At 46.0% G+C, this 19,713-nt stretch overlaps 1 long non-coding RNA gene across 1 annotated transcript in view; it reads right to left on the bottom strand.

Annotated features, from left to right (window-relative positions):
* Nucleotides 1–12,315: 12,315 nt before the first annotated feature.
* The window catches only part of LOC139356627 (uncharacterized), a 28,559-nt gene continuing 21,161 nt past the window's right edge, over nucleotides 12,316–19,713 (bottom strand). The window contains exon 4 of the long non-coding RNA XR_011608740.1: nucleotides 12,316–13,987. This is a non-coding gene — a long non-coding RNA (uncharacterized lncRNA). The remainder of the gene's footprint in view (nucleotides 13,988–19,713) is intronic.

The following is a 19,713-nucleotide window of genomic DNA, read 5'->3' as shown; positions in this document are numbered from 1 at the left end:
TCAAAATAAAAAATAAAAAAGACTGGCATTCCAGCCAGGAGGATGAGGGTATAGCATAAATAGAGGCTGAGAAGTGTAAATAATGCTAGGGTGTGCCAGGGACTCAAGTGTCCTGTGTGCCTTGGCATGAAAGGGTGAGCAGGGGAGTGGTGAGAAATGTACCTGGACAGGTGGGCAGCATTGAATCTTGGAGTGCCATTCACCATTCATTCATTCATTCAACAGATACTTATTGGGCACCTACTCTGTGCCAGGCAGGTGCTGTGGATACAATAGTGAACAAACAGTAGTGAAAAATCCCTACCTGCAGATAGCATTCTTTCTGGTAGTGGAGACAGACAATGAATAGGATAAATAGGTAAAATTATAGTAAAGAAGATGGTGATAAGTGCTAAGCAGAAAAACAAAGCAAAGGGATTAAGAGGTTGTGTGTGGGGGGGGGGGTGGGTGTATTTAGGTGTTCAGTCTTACATAAGGTGATTAGGGAAGGCCTCCCTGAAAAGGAGACATCTGAGCAAAGACATTAGAAGGTGAAGAGTGAGCCACGTGTGTAACAGAAGGAAGAGGACTCTTCATGGCGGAAGGAGTGGAAAGTGCGAGGACGCTGTGGTGGTACTGCCCGGTGGCAAGGATAAGGAACATCAGTGTGCCTGGAATGGAGTGATCAAGAGCAGAGAGTGGAAGGGAATGCGGTTTAAGTAGTAAAGAATGGCAAGGCAAATAGATGCAGGATTTTGGTTTTTTTTGAGACGGAGTTTCGCTCTTGTTGCCCAGGCTGGAGTGCAATGGCACAATCTTGGCTCACTGCAACCTCCGCCTCCCGGGTTCAAGTGATTCTCCTGCCTCAGCCTCCTGAGCAGCTGAGATTAAAGGTGCCTCCCGCCGTCACACCCGGCTGATTTTTGTATTTTTAGTAGAGACAGTATTTCACCATGTTGGCTGATCTCTAACTCCTGACCACAAGTGATCCACCCGCCTCGGCCTCCCAAAGTGCTGGGATTACAGGTGTAAGCCACCGCACCCAGCCAGGATATAGGATCTTTTTAAAAAGATTTATTCCATAAACAAGGAGGAGGAGTGGATAGGATCTTGAAGACAACTGGGGAGCATTTTTTGTTGTTCTGTAGGAGTCTGATACCATACACTGGAGAGTTTTCAGTGGAGGAGTGACACGGTCTTTCATTTTAATGAGATTAATCACATTGGCTGCTGGGAGGAAATTAGATTAGAAGCAGAGGGTGGAGTGGAGGTGAAAGTGGAGGCAGGAGTATGGTTAGGAGGCTACTGCACCAGTCCAGGCAAGAGATCAGCTGACTTGGATCAGAGCAGTAGCAGTGAAATAGTATGATTTAATTTTTCTGATTTTGGAAAATTTCAAACAGTGGAATAATACAATGAACCTCCATGTACCATTACCAGCTTCAACAATGATCAACTTATAGCCAATCTGGTTTCAATTATACCCCCATCCCTAGATTTCCCACTGTGTTATTTGGAAGTGAATCTGGACATCATGTCATTCTGCTGGATATATTTTGACTCTAAGGCTGACAGGTCTTGCTAATGGGTAGAGTATGATGAGAGAGAAAGATCGGAGTCAAGGTCTAAGTCCAGGGCTTTTGGCCTTAGCAACAGAAAGGTTGAACTGCCCTTAACTGAGGTGGGATAGGCTGGGCACGGAGATCAGGAAGGAACTCAGTTTGGGAACTGAAGTTGGGGGCGTCTGTCAGAGACCCGGGTGGAGATGTGTGGTGGGAGTTGGATATGCCAGTCTGGATTTCAGGGAGGAGGTCTGGACTTGAGATACAAATGTGGGGGTCACTGGCATAGAGATGTTTAAAGCCATGACACTGAATGAGATCACCAAGGGAGTGATAACAGCAGGAAGAGAAAAAGACCCAGGACTGAGCCCCAGAGCACCTAACATTATTCAGAGTTTGGGAGTTGCATGAGTCCAGCAAAGAAGGAGGAAAAGAAGTAGCTAGTGAGGTGGAAGAGAAATCAGGAGTGATGGTTTGAAGGCCAAGTGAAGATATTGTTTTAAGAAAGAGGAAATGAGATGGGCATGGTGGCTCACACCTGAAATCCCAGCACTTTGAAAGTCAAGGTGGGAAGATTGCTTGAGCCCAGGAATTCAATATCAGCCTGGGCAATATGGCAAAACCCCACCTCTACAAAAAATACAAAAATTAGCCAGGTAGGATGGTGAGCGCCCATAGTCCCAGCTACTCAGGAGGATGAGGTAGGAAGATTGCCTCAGTCCAGGGAGATCCAGGCCGCAGTGAGCCATGATCATGCCACTGCATTTCAGACAAAAAATCTGCTTTTTGTCCTGAGGGCAGTGGCAAATTTAGGGGAGTGGCACGTAGTGGAGTTAAGATCTAGAGAGATTGGTTTGGCTGCTTCCATGGTGAGGATGGATGGCAGAGGGCAAAGGCAGACGCAGGGAAATGCATTAGGATGCTTCCCAGGGATGCAGGTGATAAGCAATGAGGCCCAAGATGAGGCTGAAGCAGTGCAGGTGGAGAGGAGGGGTTGAATTCTAGGTCTATTTTGGAAGAAGCGTGGGCAGGACTTCTTATTCACTATAGATGAGGGGCAGGGAGAAGACAGGGATGACTCCCAGCTCCGGCTTGCATCCTTGAGTAACTGCTGGGGCCACCATTCACAAGGAGAGAAGGAGTGGGCATGGTTGTGGGGAGTTCTAGGAGTGCTTTTTGGACGATGATTTGGTAGTACCCGAAGAAGAGAAGTGAGTGACCTGCTCCATGTGAAGACAGATTTGATTTCCCTCAGTATACACATGGTCATTGGTACCTCGGGGAGGAATGAATCACACCATCACACCAAAATGAACTAATGTAGAGACAGAGTCTCGTTCTGTCTCCCAGGCTGAAGTGCAGTGATGCAATCATAGCTCACTGCAGCCTCAAACTCCTGGGCTCAAGCGATCCTCCCACCTCAGCATCCTGAAGTGCTGGGATTGCAGGCATGAACTGCTATGCCTGGCCAAGCCCCAGATTGAAGTGATGAGCAGAGGAAGGGAAATTTAGGCGGTTCCTGCTGGGGTGGCCAAAGAGGTAGGCACAAAACCAGAGTTAAAAAAAGTCACCCACATTGCTGAATGCTTCTGAGAAGTTAAGAAATACAGATCTGAGAAGTACCCAAGAAAGCTACTGGTGATCAAGGTGGGTGCAGTTTTAGGAGACAGGAGGGAGCTGAAGTCAGATTAGGCTGGGTGGGGTGGGGGACATGGAGACCAGAAGTGCAGATAATTATTTCAAGGAGTTTGTCAGTCATGACATATTCCAATTTAACTTTTCAAACTGGCTAACCCCAAGTGGAAAGCATCATGTATTTTAATTACATAAATTCTAAAATTTCTTGTATTTCCAATATTTGGTAGTACTTGATCCTTGAGCAATACCATATTACGAGGATTATATTAAAGAGCAGTGACAATTTCATAAAACTAAGTCAACAAGCGGTTAAGACTCCAAACATTTGCCATATGGTTATGATGACTGACAATGAACTGCAAGGCAATATAGAAGTTATTCAAACAATAAACATTCAGACCTTAACCTATTCGTTTTTTCTTCGACTTCATGAAATCTCTGAGGGTTACACAGCTTTCAATTTTTTGATCGTTAATATGTTGGATGACATTTGAGGATTTCAAAAGGGAACATGAAATCTGTAATGTGTTGGTTTTATGGTTGTTAAAATACCACCCAGTTGAGCAGGCATCTGCAGGGAGGGAGAAGAGCCAGTGGATAGGAAAGGGCTGAGCTAGGTTTTGAGCAGGAGAAAGAGACACAAAGATGAGTATTGTCTTAGCTTGGATTCCTCTCAATGCAGAGCATGAGACAACGGGTTGCATGAACGTGGTTTGTTCTGGGAAATGATCTCAAGGGATAAGTGTGGGGGACTGGGAAGCAGAGAAAGCCAATCTGAGGAACTCTTTCTTTCCCTTTCGCTTTCGCTTTCCCTTTCCCTCTCTCTTTTTTTTTTTTCGATGTTGTCTTGCTCATTCACCCAGGCTGGAGTGCAGTGGCGTGATCACAACTCACTGTAGCCTCAACCTCTTGGGCTTAAGTGATCCTCCCACCTCAGCCTCCTGAGTAGCTAGGACTATAGGCACAAGCCACCGTACCTGGCTAATTTCGAATTGTTTTTGTTGTTGTTGTTGTTGTTGAGACAGGCAGGGTCTCACTATGTCGCCCAAGCCGGTGTCGAACTCCTAGGCTCAAATGATCCTCCCACCTCAGCCTCCTGAGTAGGCAGAACTACAGTCACCATGCCTGGTTAATTTTCAGAAAATTGTTTGTGGAGATGGGTTCTTGCTGTGGTGCCCAGGTTGATGTTGAACTCTTGGGGTCAAGTGATCCTCTCACCTTGGTCTTCCAAAGTGCTGGATTACAAGAATGAGCCACCACACTTGGTCTCAAGGAACATTAAATTGATTACTACTGTGGGCATCTGGGGCTTGATCCCACTCGGGACCCTCCTAGGTACTGTGTAGAATGTGCCTTAAAACTGTCCATCTATGGCAGGCACAGTGGCTCATGCTTGAAATCCCAGCACTTTGGGAGGCCAAGGTGGGCAGATCACTTGAGGCCAGGAGTTTAAGACCAGCCTGGCCAACACGGTGAAACCCTGTCTCTACCAAACATATTACAGGCATGGTGGTGGGCACCTGTAATCCCAGCTACTTGGGAGGCTGAGGCAGGAGAACTGCTTGAACCCAGGAGGCGGAGGCTGCAGTGAGCCGAGATTGTGCCACTGCACTCCAGCCTGGACAACAGAATGAGACTCCATCTCAAAAAAAAGAAAAAAGAAAAAAAATTGTCCATCTAGGCCAGGCGCTGTGGCTCATGCCTGTAATTCCCAGCACTTTGGGAAGCTGAGGCGGGAGGATTGCTTGAGCCCAGGAGTTCAAGACCAGCCTGGGCAACATAGGGAGATCCCTTCTCTACAAAATATTTAAAAATTAGCTGGGTGTGGTGGCATGTGCTTGTTGTTCCAGCTACTTGGGCAGGGTGGAGGGCGGGGCTGAGGTAGGAGGATCTGAGTGCAGGAAGTCAAGGCTGCAATGAACCCTGATTACTCCACTGCAATCCAGCCTGGGCAAGAGAGTGAGACTCTGTTTAAAAAGAAAAAAATTATCCATCTGAGAGGTAGAAGAGGGGACACTGGTTCTGGCCTTCCCCTTGGTTACACGTTGCTCCGTGGGGTGTTAGCTCCCTTGAATTTCTTGGCTTGCTCATGCATTCTAATGGATGAGTAGGCACCCACAGATGTTTCCTATGAGGTGGTGGAGAATGCCTTGATAGAAAGCAGGGCCATGTTTTCTATTCATGGAGAGAGATTATAGAAGAAAATGGCTCACAGGCTGGGCATGGTGGCTTACGCCTATAACCCCAGCACTTTGAGAGGCTGAGACAGGCAGATCACCTCAGAGGTCAGGAGTTTGAGATCAGCCTGGCCAAATGGTGAAACGCTGTCTCTACTAAAAATACAAAAAATTAGAGGGGCGCAGTGGCGGGTGCCTGTAATCCCAGCTACTAGGGAGGCTGAGGCAGGAGAATTGCTTGAACTGGGAGGCAGAGGTTGCAGTGAGCCGAGATCGTGCCTCTGCACTCCAGCCTGGGCAACAGAGTGAGACTCTGCCTCAAAAAAAAAAAAAAAAAAAAAAAAAAAAAAAAAAAAAAAGGCTAACAATGCATAGAATGCTGCTGCCAATTGGCTGGGCGCGGTGGCTCACACCTGTAATCCCAGCACTTTGGGAGGCCGAGGTGGGCAGATCACAAGGTCAGGAGATCAAGACCATCCTGGCTAACACAGTGAAACCCCATCTCTACTAAAAATACAAAAAATTAGCCGGGAGTAGTGGTGGACGCCTGTAGTCCCAGCTACTCGGGAGGCTGAAGCAGGAAAATGGTATGAACCCAGGAGGCGGAGCTTGCAGTGAGCCGAGATTGTGCCACTGGACTCCAGCCTGGGCAACAGAGCAAGTCTCCATCTCAAAAATAATAATAACAATAAAGATAATAATAATAATAATGCCAATTTCCTCTCCTCCCTGTATACACTCCTCTACAAGGCTGGCTTTGCAGCTCCTCCCAGCAAGAGGTGGAATTTATTTCTCTATTTCCTTCAAATCAAGGCTTGGCCATGTGACTGGTTTTGGCCAGTGGGACATTAGCAAATGTGATGCAAGCAGATGCTTAAGAAGTGCGGGCCTAGGGGGACTTGCCCTTTCTCTTGCTCCTGTCAGAGTCCAGTGACCACATGCACAAGCTCAGGTCGGCCTATTGGGTAAGGAGAAACCTATGGTGAAGGCATCCCTATTTTTCCCAGCTGAGATAAATATATATACATATATATAGTTTGTTTGCTTTTTCTTTAGACGGAGTTTCGCTCTTGTTGCCCACCCTGGAGTGCAATGGAACAATCTTGGCTCACTGCCATGTCCGCTTCCCGGGTTCAAGCGATTCTCCTGTCTCAGCCTCCTGAGTTGCCGGGACCACAGGTGCACGCCACCATGCCTGGCTAATTTTTGTATTTTTAGTAGAGATAGGGTTTCACCATATTGGTCAGGCTCGTCTTGAACTCCTGACCTCAGGTGATCCACCCACCTCAGGCTCCCAAAGTGCTGGGATTACAGGTGTGAGCCACCGCACCTGGTGGAGAACCCTAGTACCTTTAAGGCCTGTCTATTGTGATTATTTCTGTCTTATCTCCTTTACAGCTTGGTCCAGAGAGCTGCCTTAGACTCTCCAATGAATTTATTCAAACAGCTGCCTTTGTGCTGCTGTGTTTTGCTTATCTGGCGGGGAGAGTTTCTGTGTCTGTTCCCAGGCATCTTCTTGCAGCTGCAGGCATCCCCGCCTCGTCTGCCTCTAGCTTCCCTGTACTCTTTGTGCTGCTCTGTGGAAATGTGTCTGTGTCACTGAAGTGCTATGCAGGTCTGTGTGTGTGATTGTCAGGGAGAGTTGACCTGCCACATAAACCAGCTGGCACCCCCTCTAGCATCATCTGGATTCCTGGATCCACACGACAGTTAATTTTAGGCATCAGGATGCCCAGAGAGTAAAACATTAATGCTGGGTGTCTGTAAGGCTATTTCCAGAGAAGATTAGCATTTGAAAGAGTACACTGAGGGATGAAGATCTGCCCTCACTAATGTAGGTGGGCATCGTCCAATCCACTGAGAGCCTGGACAGTTTGTGAAGGAAGGGTGGTGAATTTGCTGTCCTCCTTGGGAGCCGAGACGTTCATCTTTTCCTGCCCTCAGACATCAGAGCTCCAGGTACTCAGGTCTTCGGACTCTGAGACTTACACCACTGGCTCCTCTGGGTCTCCAGCTTGTTGATGGCATATTTTGGGACTTCTAAGCCTCTGTAATCATATGAGCCAATGATATGGTTTGGACCTGTGTCTCTGCCCAAATCTGATGTTAAATTGTAAATCCCAGCATTGGAGGTGGGACCTGGTGGGAGCTGATTGGATTATAGGGGTGGAGTTCTCATGAATGGTTTAGCACCATACACCCTTGATACTATATAGTGAGTTCTTGTGAGATCTGGTTGTTTAAAAAGTGTGCAGGAGGCCGGCAGATGAATTGCTTGAGGTCAGAAGTTCAAGACCAGCCTGGCCAACATGGTGAAACCCGGTCTCCACTAAAATACAAAGGTTAGCTGGGCTTGGTGTTGGGCACCTGTAATTCCAGCTACTAGGGAGGCTGAGGCAGAATTGCTTTAACCCAGGAAGTGGAGGTTGCAGTGAGCCAAGATCACGCCACTGCACTCCAGCCTGGGTGACAGAACAAGACTCTGTATCCAAAAAAAAAAAAAAAAAAAAAAGTATGAAGGACTTCCTGCTTCTCTCTCTTGCTCCTGCTCCAGCCATGATTGTAAGTTTCCTGTGGCTTCCCCAGAAGCAGAAGTTTCTATGCTTCCTGTACAGACTGCAGAAGTGTGAGCCAATTAAACCTCATTTCTTCATAAATTACCCAGTCTCAGGTATTTCTTTATAGCAGTGTGAGGCCAGACTAATGCAACCAATTCCCCTAATAAATCCCCTCTTCTTTATCTACACGTATACCCTATTGGTTCTGTTTCTATGGAGAACCCTGACTAATATGGTCCAGTTGTACCTAATGTTAGCTTCCCCTGGACTCTTATGGGCCATTATATTCTATTTATTTTGTATTTGTATTTGTATTTTTAGAGTCAGGGTCTCACTCTTTCACCCAGGCTGGAGTGTAGTGGCACAATCATAGCTCACTGTAACCTCAAACACCTGGGCTTATGTGATCCTACCACCTCAGCCTCCCAAGTGGCTAGGACTATAGATGCGTGCTTACCACACCTACCTAACTTTTAAATTTTTTGTAGATATGAGATCTCTATGTTTCCCAGGCTGGGCTCAAACTCCTGGCTTCAAGTGATTTTCCTGCCTCGGCCTTCCAAAGTGCTGGGATTGTAGGTATGAGACACCGCGCCCAGCTCATTCTACTTATTTTTACTTAAACTATTTTGAACTGGGTCTCTGTCACTTGCAACCCAAAATGTCCTTATGTTACAGGAGTGAATGGACTGGAAGGACAAATGGGCAGAAAATTGAAGGCATCCACTAGGCAGTGACTGGCAGGCTTGACCATGGGGTCTGGGCTGGATAGAAAGGCAAGTAAACAAGGGTGTAGAAGAAATGAGTCAGCAGCTCAAGGTCCTCCCTCCTTGAAACCTTAAGCCTTCCTTCTCTGAATCTCTTCTTGGAGCTGAATGACATTCACTGGGAGCCTCCTGGCCTCCCCAGTGATACTGGGCTTTTGCTAACTCATATCAGCCTGTTTTCTGTAGGTCCCCAGAACTCCACAGAATTGTGACTGCCTCCCTGTTTAAAGGTAGGAAAATGTGGAGCCCCGTCCCTGATCATTACCATAATTAATCTCCTTGTATTTTGGCAAAACAGCTCCGTCGGGCTTCTGGGTCTTAGGGACTTTCTCCTTGTGATATCTGGAGCACCACGGAATAAAGCTGCATCCAGTTTTCAACCTACCCAAAGGACAGAAACTTGCACAAAAATTGTCTCAATGCCTAATATCACATTTTCTTCATCCTCCTTCCTGACTCTAAAGCAGGAGGAAGATAGCTCCTGGAGATTCTGAAACCAACAGGCAAATGGCAAAGGTTGTCAGGGATAAACATGATAATTTATGCATAACATATAAAATAATGCCAATGGTCAGAATAACTTAATCACATGGTCACACCCAGCTGCAAGGGAGGCTGGGAAATGTAGTCTTTAGCCTTTGGCAATGTGCCTAACTAAAAATTCTATTGCTGTGGAAGAAGGAGAGAAACCTTAAGGCTTCCTTAAGGATACTGAGGGAAAATAGCAATTTCTGCCACAACATGCGTTCTGTTTTTGCCATTTTGGCCCTGGTATAGAAGTAGGAGTGAGGGAACTGCCAGGACTGGAAAGAATACAGCTCTTCAGAATTCCCTCCACCCCAACACGAGGATATGAAGGGAGAATTTGGAGGGGGCAGTGGAAGGAGCTAATAACAGCTGGTAGCTGTTGCATTTATTGAGCACTTGTGTGCTAGGCACTGGGTGAAGAATTTCACCTGTGACATGTTATTCCAGACCTCATCCAAGACTTCATTCAATCTTCTTTAAATTCATCCATTCATTCAACACATATTTACTGAGCACCTATTATGTGTTTGCCACTATGCCAGGTACTGGGAGAGAGTGGTGAATAAGATGGTCCTCCATTCCTGGTGAGTTTGCAGCAAAGCACAGTAGTCGCAGCATGAGCTTTGGAGCCAGAGCGTCTGGGTTCAAATCCAAGTGTATTCACTGTGTGAATGTGGAAGTCATCTAAACTATCTGTGTCTCAATTTCCCCACCTGGAAAATGAAGATGATAATAGTACCTACATCCTAAGGCTACTGTAGTGCTCCAAAGAAGTGATAGATGAAAAGTACTCAGCCCAGTATCTGGCATATAGTTGGTACTCAATAAATGTCAGCTATTATTCTAATGGGGGAGACAAATCTCAAATTGGAATTTTAATGAGATGAGTGTGAACAGAAAAAAGAGCAGGGTTCACTGTCAGCAGTGGCCAGAACTCTGGGAGTCATTCTTTTTTTTGGGGTGGGGTGGGGGGGATGAAGTCTTGCTCTGTTGCCCCCAGGCTGGAGTGCAGTGGTATGATCTCAGCTCACTGCAACCTCTACCTCCCAGGTTCAAGCGATTCTCCTGCCTCAGTTTCCCTAGTAGCTAGAACTAGAGGTGCACGCCACCACGGCCTAATTTTGTTTTTTTTTTTTTTTTTTTACTTTTAGTAGGTATGGGTTTTTGCCACATAGGCTGGGCTGGTCTCAAACTCCTGACCTCAGGTGATCCACCTGCCTCTGCCTCCCAAAGTGCTGGGATTACAGGCGTGAGCCACTGTGCCTGGCTGAGTCATTCTTTTTCCTGGTTATTCAGTTGAGATATAACTTACACACAATAGAGCACCCAGATTTGAAGTGCAGTGGATGAGGATGATGGCACTTGTCACCAGATGCCCCTTCAGGACTGGGGCACTCATTGCCCAGCTGTTGGGAGTGTTGCTGCTGACAGCTCCTAGTTGAGTCTCTGCCAAAGCATTGCCCTCAGACAATGGGAGGTTGCTTCACTCAAGGTCATATCCTCAGGCCAGGCGTGCCTGTTATCCCAGCACTTCAGGAGGCCAAGGAGGGAGGGTTGCTTGAACCTGGGAGACAGAGGTTGCAGTGAGCTGAGATTGTGCCACTGCACTCCAGCCACGGCACTCCAGCCACGGCACTCCAGCCTGGGCGACAGAGGGAGACTCCACCTCAAAAACAAATAAATAAATAAATTAAATTAAATAAAAAAGAAAAATAATGGTAAATATCTACAAGTTACAAAGAGTTTTTACAAATGATAAGGAACACAGACAGCTCAATGGGAAAATGTGCAAATTACATTAATAGATAGCTCCCAAAAGTTCAAGTTGAAAGGTCAATAAGCAAATGTATTTTTTTGAAAGGTAGACTACAAAACCAGTATGCGTGATATGGGTCCACTTATGTAAGCTCTGTGTGCACCATATGCATATAGATTTCAAGAGAGACAGGAGAGGCTGGGCGCGGTGGCTCAGGCCTGTAATCCCAGCACTTTGGGGGGCCGAGGCGGGCAGATCACTTGAGGTCAGGAGTTTGAGACCAGCCTGACCAACCTGGTGAAACCCCGTCTCTACTAAATACACAAAAAATTAGCTGGTAGTGGTGGGCGCCTATAATCCCAGCTAATCAGGAGGCTGAGGCAGGAGAATCCCTTGAGTTGGAGAGGCGGAGGTTGCAGTGAGCTCAGATTGCGCCACTGCATTCCAGCCTGGACAACGGACTGAGGCTCCATCAAAAAAACTAAAAATAAAAAAATAAAAAAATAAAAAAGCCAGGCACGGTGGCTTATGCCTATAATCCCAGCATTTTGGGGGGCCGAGGCAGGCGGATCACCTGAGGGCAGGAGTTTGAGACCAGCCTGACCAACATGGAGAAACCCTGTCTTTACTAAAAATACAAAATTACCCAGACATGCCTGTAATCCCAGCTACTCGGGAGGCTGAGGCAGGAGAATCGCTTGAACCTGGGGGGGTGGAGGTTGCGATGAGCCAATATCGCGCCATTGTACTCCAGCCTGGGTGACAAGAGGGAAACTCTGTCTCAAAAAAAAAAAAAAAAAAAAAAAGGTCAGGAGAGAATAGTCACTGTTATTGGTATTCTCTCAGGGATTTCATGTGAATTTTATCATCTTATGCTTTTTTGCATTGCTTTAATTTTTTAAAAAAATAAGTCTATTGTGATATTCAGATAATCGGAAACAATTAATTATTATTTTTTGAGACAGGGTCTCACTCTGTCACCCAGGCTAGAGCACAGTGGTGCAATCTCAGCTCACTGCAACCTCCGCCTCCCAGGCTCAAGCAATCTTTCCATCTCAACCCCCTGTGTAGCTGGGACAACAGGCAAGTGCCACCTCGCCCGGCTAACTTTTGTATTTTTTTGTAAAGACGGGGTTTTGCCATGTTGTCCAGGCTGGTCTCAAACTCCTGAGCTCAAGTGATCCACCCACCTGGGCCTCCCAAAGTGCTGGGATTACAGGTGTGAGCCACCACGCCTGACCAGAAAACAATTTAATTATTATGATGAAAAACATCTAGTGTTGTGGACTAAGAGCACAAGTTCTAGTGTCGGAGACTTTTGTGTTTCAATCTCAGCTCCACTTCCGCTTTGGTCTCTGTTTTCTTATCTCCAAAATGGGGACAATGAATAATTGCATATTTTAATGTATATTAAAATAATTTTAATTTAATTTAATATTTAAGAAATTTAATATATATTTTAAGGTATATTAAAATAATTGCTGGAAAGACTACATAAAAATGCAGCATATTTAGCATAGATCATGAACAGAAGTCAGTAAATGGTGGTCTTGTTATTATTACTGATGTTATTGATTTTATTAATATCTGAAGCCCCTGAGCTCTGAAGCTTGTTGAAAATCATGTTTGTACTCATCAGGAACCATTTTACCGTCCTTGAGGAACGTGGCATTGGAACTGAGAGGTTCTAAGCAGGACACCACACTTCAGAAGGTAACAGATGGGCTGGGTGTGGTGGCTCACGCCTGTAATCCCAGCACTTTGGGAGACCGAGTCAGGATTGCTTGAGCCTAGGAGTTCAACACCAGCCTGAGCAACAAAGTGATAACCCCCCACATCCCATCTCTACAAAACATAAAAAAATTAGCTTGATGTGGTGGCACATGCCTGTGGTTCTGGCCACAGAGCTGAGGCAAGAGGATTACTGGAGCCCAGGTCAAGGCTTCAATGAGCCCCGATGGCACCACTGCAGCCTGGGGCACAGCGGGACATCCCGTCTCAAAAACACAAAAAAGATAGCAGTACAGCACAGTATGGCAACAGCAAACACACACAATGGCTATCCCTAACATTGTACGTTATCCTTAGACAACGAGGTTATTTCCATTTGTTTCTCTTAAAAAATGCTGGAGGCCTGGTGCAGTGGCTCATACTTGTAATCCCAGCACTCTGGGAGGCCAAGGTGGGCAGATCACCTGAGGTCAGGAGTTTGAAATCAGCCTGACCAACATGGTGAAACTTCGTTTCTACTAAAAATACAAAAATTAGCTGGACGTGGTGGCGCACGCCTGTAGTCCCAGCTACTCAGGAGGCTGAGGCAGAAGAATCACTTAAACCCGGGAGACGGAGGTTGTAGTGAGCAGAGAGTGCGCCACTGCACTCCAGCCTGGGTGACAGAGTGAGACCCTGCCTCAAAAAATAAAAAATAAAAATAAAAAATAAACAGTGCCCAACACCCTGCAAGCAACCTTTCTAATCCCAAAGGATTAGAAATCACCTCCTTGGGTTGGGTGGGAATCTATCATTTGGAAGTTCCATTTATTTCCCCAGGCCATGATGGAATATGGTAACACACGCATTTATGGGAGGACTTAATCTCCAAGGTATCGTTCCAGTCCTGTCTCCCCGAAAAAGAGCAACCTCCAGTCTCTCCCACTGGATTCCACTTTCCCAAACCTTCCAAGGCCAGGTTGGCGAAGGGGCCCTGACTAGTTTCTCTGGACCCGACCTGTCGCTGTCTTTACCCAGAGCATTGAAAGCCGGGAGCATATCCATCCAAATGACTCCGCTGCTCTCCTGGACTGGACCTGGAGGGACAGGGAGTCAGGGGCCCTGGTCCCCTCCCTGTGCCGGACCACAGTGATGTTGCAAGCCAGGCTCTTGCTACAGCAACCCAGTTCTTCTTTATGATACAGTCTCGCAGCTGTGCCTGGTCTTGGATGCTGGAGAAGCAGCTCAGGAAGAGAATCAGGTCCAGGTCGGAGCTGTAGTTCAGCGTCATCCCCTTCCCTGTGGAGCCGCTCTGTGGAGGATGACATGGGTGGGTGTCACGTCTGCTGAGATCTGTTGCTTTGGGGTTAGGAGTGAAGCCAGAGGCACCCAGGTTAGGCTGTTCACCCAGGTCCCTAAGGAGCCCTTGGTCTCCATCATACATCATGGTCTTTGCTGAGTATTATCCCTTTTTGCATTGATGCAAAAAAATTAAATACCTGGTAAACACTTCAAAGGATATAAGTAACATGTAAAACTCCACTCCTCTCTAAGCCCTAAACTCCTTTTCCAGAGACAACCACAGTTACACGCTTCTTGTATATCGCTCCATAAATGAACGTCAAGACCTGTATCACCCAACATGGTAGCCAAGAACCACATGTGGCTATTTACGTTTAAATTAATTATACTGGGAGCAGTGGCTCACGCCTGTATTGCCAGCACTTTGGGAAGCTGAGGTGGGAGAATTGCTTGAGGCCAGGAGTTTGAGGCTGCAGTGAGCCATGATCACGCCACTGGTACTGAAGCCTGGGTGACAGGGACACTGTCTCTAATAGATACATACATACATTTAAATGAATTAAAATGAAATGAAATAAAACATTCAGTACTTTGGTGTTACTGATCTCATTTGAAGTACTCAAGAGCTGCCCAGAAATAGTGGCTATCATATTGGACAGTGAATATATAGAACCTTCCCACAGGGTGTGGTGGCTCACACCTGTAATCCCAGCCCTTTGGGAGGCTGAGGCGAGTGGATTGCCTGAGCTCAGGAGTTCAAGATCAGCCTGGGCAACACGGTGAAACCCTATCTCTACTAAAATACAAAAAAAAACCCCACAAACAAATTAGCTAGGCGTGGTGTCGCGTGCTTGTAATCCCAGCTACTTGGGAGGCTGAGGCTGAGGCACGAGAATTGCTTGAATCTGGGAGGTGGAAGTTGCGGTAAGCCAAAGTTGTGACACTGTACTCCAGCCTGGGCAACAGAGCAAGGCTGTCACAAAAAAAAAAAAAAAAAAAAAAAAAAGAAAGGAAGAAAACTTAGTGCTTAAAAAACTCAAGCATATGTTGAATTATGTGCAATGTACTCCCTTCTTCCTAATACAGAAACAAAGTCCTTCTTGTTGCTTGTTTACCGATGTTTATTCAAATAGGATCTCTAGCTCCATAGATAACTTTGTTGTAGGTATTTTCTGTGCTGGTCAAAACCGTGGAACTAGGTATTCTAGGGATGTTTCCACCTCTGGAAATAGAGATGGTTGAGAGAGCAAGAGGAAAGGTAAAATAAATTTTTTTCATATACAGACAAACAGACTCCATTTGACACACATCCCTGAGAGGTAGGAATAGGATCTTCAAGATGTGAGCGTTTGAGGTCATATAAATGGTGCGCCTCCCATCAAGACAGGGCATTTCAATCCGTAGAAGAACTTTATTATAACATGTTAAAATACTTGAACACCTTCAAGCCCATTCTTAAGAGAATATGCATTCCGTTTCTGGTTCTGATCAGGATTCCCCTGTTCTTTGCGTTTTGGTTTCGGATCTGGAAAGCAAAGATGCGGCCAGAGCTCTACAGCAGAGGGAGCGTAGGGCACACTCAGATGTGTGGACCTGTCAAAAGCCAGAAGGGCAAAGTTGTATCTTTTTAAGCAACCATGGAAGCTCAAATTTCTGTTTTGAAGCTGACGGTTTGCTAGTAACACTCCTGATTATTTGCCTTCAACTCCGTATTTAAAGATTCTTTAACACTGGCACCCAGGCTACAGTGCAGAGGCATGATCACACCTTACTGCAGCCTCGACCTCCTGGCCTCAAGTGATCCTCCCACCTCAGCCTCCCAAGTAGCTGGGACCGCTGATGGATGCTACCATACCTGGCTAATTTTTTTGTATTTTTTGTAGAGACGAGGTTTTGTTATGTTGAAAGGCTGGTCTTGAGCTGCTGGGCTCAAGCAATGTGCCTACATTGGCTTCCCAAAGTGCCAGGATTACAGGCGAGAGCCACTGTGCCTGGCCTGAAGATTCGTTAAAGCTGCATTTCCTTCCTTTTCAGTCTTATTCTTGGCAGTCGTTGCCACTCCCAGGTGAAGTCTGATTTGCTTAAGATAATGTTAGATGTCTTTCATTCTAGCAAAATGAGCCAAATCTAGATTTATGGTTAAGGCATTTTTGACTTAGGGTGATATATTAAAAGTTGAACTATAGCTTAGTACTTTCCCAGGGAAACCATGCTATAAATAGGTATTTGATTCCATGGTCAGCCCCTAACAAACCCTCTGAACCCAGAGAGTACCCTCTGATATTAGCTAATTGCTAGGTAGTTTCTAACAAAATCAGTCAGTGCTATTTTATTTATTTATTATTATGTTTTTTTAGATCGAGTCTCGCTCTGTCGCCCAGGCTGGAGTGCAGTGGCGTGATCTCAGCTCACTGCAAGTTCCACCTCCCGGGTTCGTGCCATTCTCCTGCCTCAGCCTCCTGAGTAGCTGGGACTACAGGCACCCGCCACCACGCCTGGCTAATTTTTTTTTTTTGTATTTTTTTTTAGTAGAGACGGGGTTTCACTGTGTTAGCCAGGATGGTCTCGATCTCCTGACCTCAGGATCTGCCCGCCTCGGCCTCCCAAAGTGCTAGGATTACAAGTGTGAGCCACTGCGCCCGGCCAGTCAGTGCCATTTCAGAATGAAAATATAGATGACCTTTATCACTTTAGGGGTAAAATGGGGCTTGTTAAAGAGGAAACAAAAGGCATAAATTTTAATTTCTTAGAAAAAAATTTTTAAATAATATATTAAAAAGTTAAAAATTTTAAATAATTGAGATGAGGTCTTGCTATGTTGCCCAGGCTGGCCTTGAACTCCTGGGCTCAAGCAATCCTCCCCCCTCAGCTTCCCAAAGTGCTGGGATTACAGGTGGGAGCCACTGTGCCCGGCCAAAAGACATAAATTTTATACAAACCTGCTATCTATATTCCACTTGATTCCCTGGCACTTAGACAGCTGGATCCCAAATCATCATCATCATCATCATCATCCAGATATGTGGAATACTTTACTGCTTAAGAGCACTTTTCTACGCTTTATCCCATTTATTGTGCATTAGAAACCAGTTTTAGAGAAGAAGAGACTAATGCTCAGAGAGCCAAAACAACTCATCCCTTACCATCCCACAGCCCCACAGTGCCACAGGGCAGAGCTGGGATTTGGACTCCAGGGGTTCCTGATGCTCACCTTCGCCACCTTCAGCACCCTGACTTCTTGGTCCAGAATCAGCTCATTATAGAAGCACCGATCCCTCAAGAACTGCCCGATTCTGTGCCCGGCATCCTTCGTTTCATCCTTCCAGTCTCCCTGGGGCTGGAGGCTGTTTAACGAAGGCAGACTGGAAGGATGTTTTATGAAGGCATCCAGCTACTTGGGAGGCTGAGGCAGGAGAATCACTTGACCCGCAGAGGCGTAGGTTGCAGTGAGCCGAGATGGCACCACTGCACTCTAGCCAGCCAGATTCTGTCTCTCAAAAAAAAAAAAAAAAAAAAAAAAAAAAAAAAGGAAAGGAAGGAAGGGAGGGAGGGAGGGAGAGAGGGAAAATAAATCCCACATTGATACTGTGGAGGCCATAAGTATGCACCTATAGGATGCATTTTTAAAATGCCCTAATAACGCATAAATACGTCACTGAGGTTTGTTAAGAATGCCCAGATTCCCAGTCTGGGCAACATAGTAAAACTCCATCTCTACAAAACACACAAAAAAATTAGTTGGGCATGGTGGCATGTGCCTGTAGTCCCAGCTACTAGGGAGGCTGAGGTGGGAGGATCGCCTGAGCCTGGGAAGTCGAGGCTGCAGTGAGCTGTGATCAAACCACTGCACTCAAGCCTGGGCAACAGAATGGAACCCTGTCTGAAAAAATTAAAAATAAAAATGTCCAGATTCATGACAGCCTGTCTCTCATTCTGCTTAATGGAGTAAAAAATACTGAGTCCCGAAACACAGGCTTAGAAGATTCAAAAATTGCCTTGGAGAGGGAGAAACACCGAGAGGGAGATGCCTGTGAAGAGCTTGAGTTAAAAAATCTTTTTGAAAACTTAAAGTGGAAAAGAGTAATATTTATATATTACCCCAAAACGTATACAAATGTATAGTTGTATCTAAATAAATTAACAAAATATTGGAAGGGCATATTTGATTTCCCTTAAGCTTATATAATTAGGGCTATACCAATATATTTTTATTTTTCATTTATCTATTTTTATGTTTTTCCCCATTGGTTTGTGTGATTCTGAAACACATTTTTATTTTCTCACTGGCAAATACTTGTTATTAATCAATTGGAAAAATTGGATTTGGGGATCACCTTGCATTAGGGCATTTTTAGCATACGTACTTATATTTTAAAAACTGTGGCGGCCAGGCGCGGTGGCTCAAGCCTGTAATCCCAGCACTTTGGGAGGCCGAGACGGGCGGATCACGAGGTCAGAAGATCGAGACCATCCTGGCTATCACGGTGAAACCCCGTCTCTACTAAAAATACAAAAAATTAGCCGGGCGCGGTGGCGGGCGCCTGTAGTCCCAGCTACTCGGGAGGCTGAGGCAGGAGAACGGCGTAAACCCGGGAGGCGGAGCTTGCAGTGAGCTGAGATCCGGCCACCGTACTCCAGCCTGGGCGGCAGAGCGAGACTCCGTCTCAAAAAACAAAAACAAAAACAAAACTGTGGATTCCAATATATATTCTTAATAGTAAACTGTGACATTTTTGTCAATTTTCCTCTCTTCCACAAGGTGATGCTCCACGCCCACCTAAAACAATCACCATTTCTAGTTCCTAGGATCCTAGTACAGAAGAGACCGAGGGGATCTGCTTAATCCTTGTTTCTCAGAAGGCGGACAGGAGCCCAGAGTGTTTACCAGGGCTCTTTGACATTATGGTATTGATATTAACTCCGATAGCTATTACTTATCAAGCACTCTGTGTATACCAGGCTCTCCACACAGTTTATTTTATTCTTTTTTTTTGAGATGGGGTCTGGCTCTGTCACCCAGGCTGGAGTGCATGGCACGATCTGGGCTCACTGCACCTCACCTCCCAAGCTCAAGTGATTACTCAAGCCTCCTGAGTAACTGAGACTACAAGTATACATCACTACGCCTGGCTAATTTTTGTATTTTTTTGTAGAGATGGGGTTTTGCTATGCTGCCCAGGCTGGTCTCAAACTCCCGGGCTCCAGTGATCCACCTGCCTTGACCTCCCAAAGTGCTGGGATTAGAGTCGTGAGCCTCCACACCCAGCCTCTTTTCACAGTTTAGTTCCCATAATCTCCACAAGACTGTGTAATGCAAGTTCACACCATGTTACATTATGAAGAAATCGAGTCTCAGAAAGATGATGTGACCTGCCCAGAGTCACACACCAAAGAAGTGGACAAGCAGTGATACAAACCCAGGTTCTCTGATTCTAAATGCCAGAGGCTTACCCACGACATTAGCCTACTGCCCAAGTCACTTCTTATTTATTGAGCTCCTACTACGTGCTGGGCACTGGGCGAGGCTTGGAGAATACAGAAATGAATAAGGCAGCCCCATTCTATGGGCAGTTTGGTATGTGTCTTCTCTATTGGGAATCTTCAGGGTGAGAAGCACATGGTCCCAGGGTCTAGCACAGAGCTTGGCACACAGTGGGGCTTCAGTTAATGCTGGCTGAATAAATGAATGAATGATATCATGTTTCCTAGGAAGCAAAAGCACTGCAATCTTCTGAC

Source organism: Macaca nemestrina, chromosome 10 (genome assembly GCF_043159975.1).
Source record: "Macaca nemestrina isolate mMacNem1 chromosome 10, mMacNem.hap1, whole genome shotgun sequence".
Taxonomy (NCBI): Eukaryota; Metazoa; Chordata; class Mammalia; order Primates; family Cercopithecidae; genus Macaca; species Macaca nemestrina.
The sequence above is the reverse complement of the archived record's forward strand: the minus strand, read 5'-3'. Positions and strand labels throughout refer to the sequence as shown.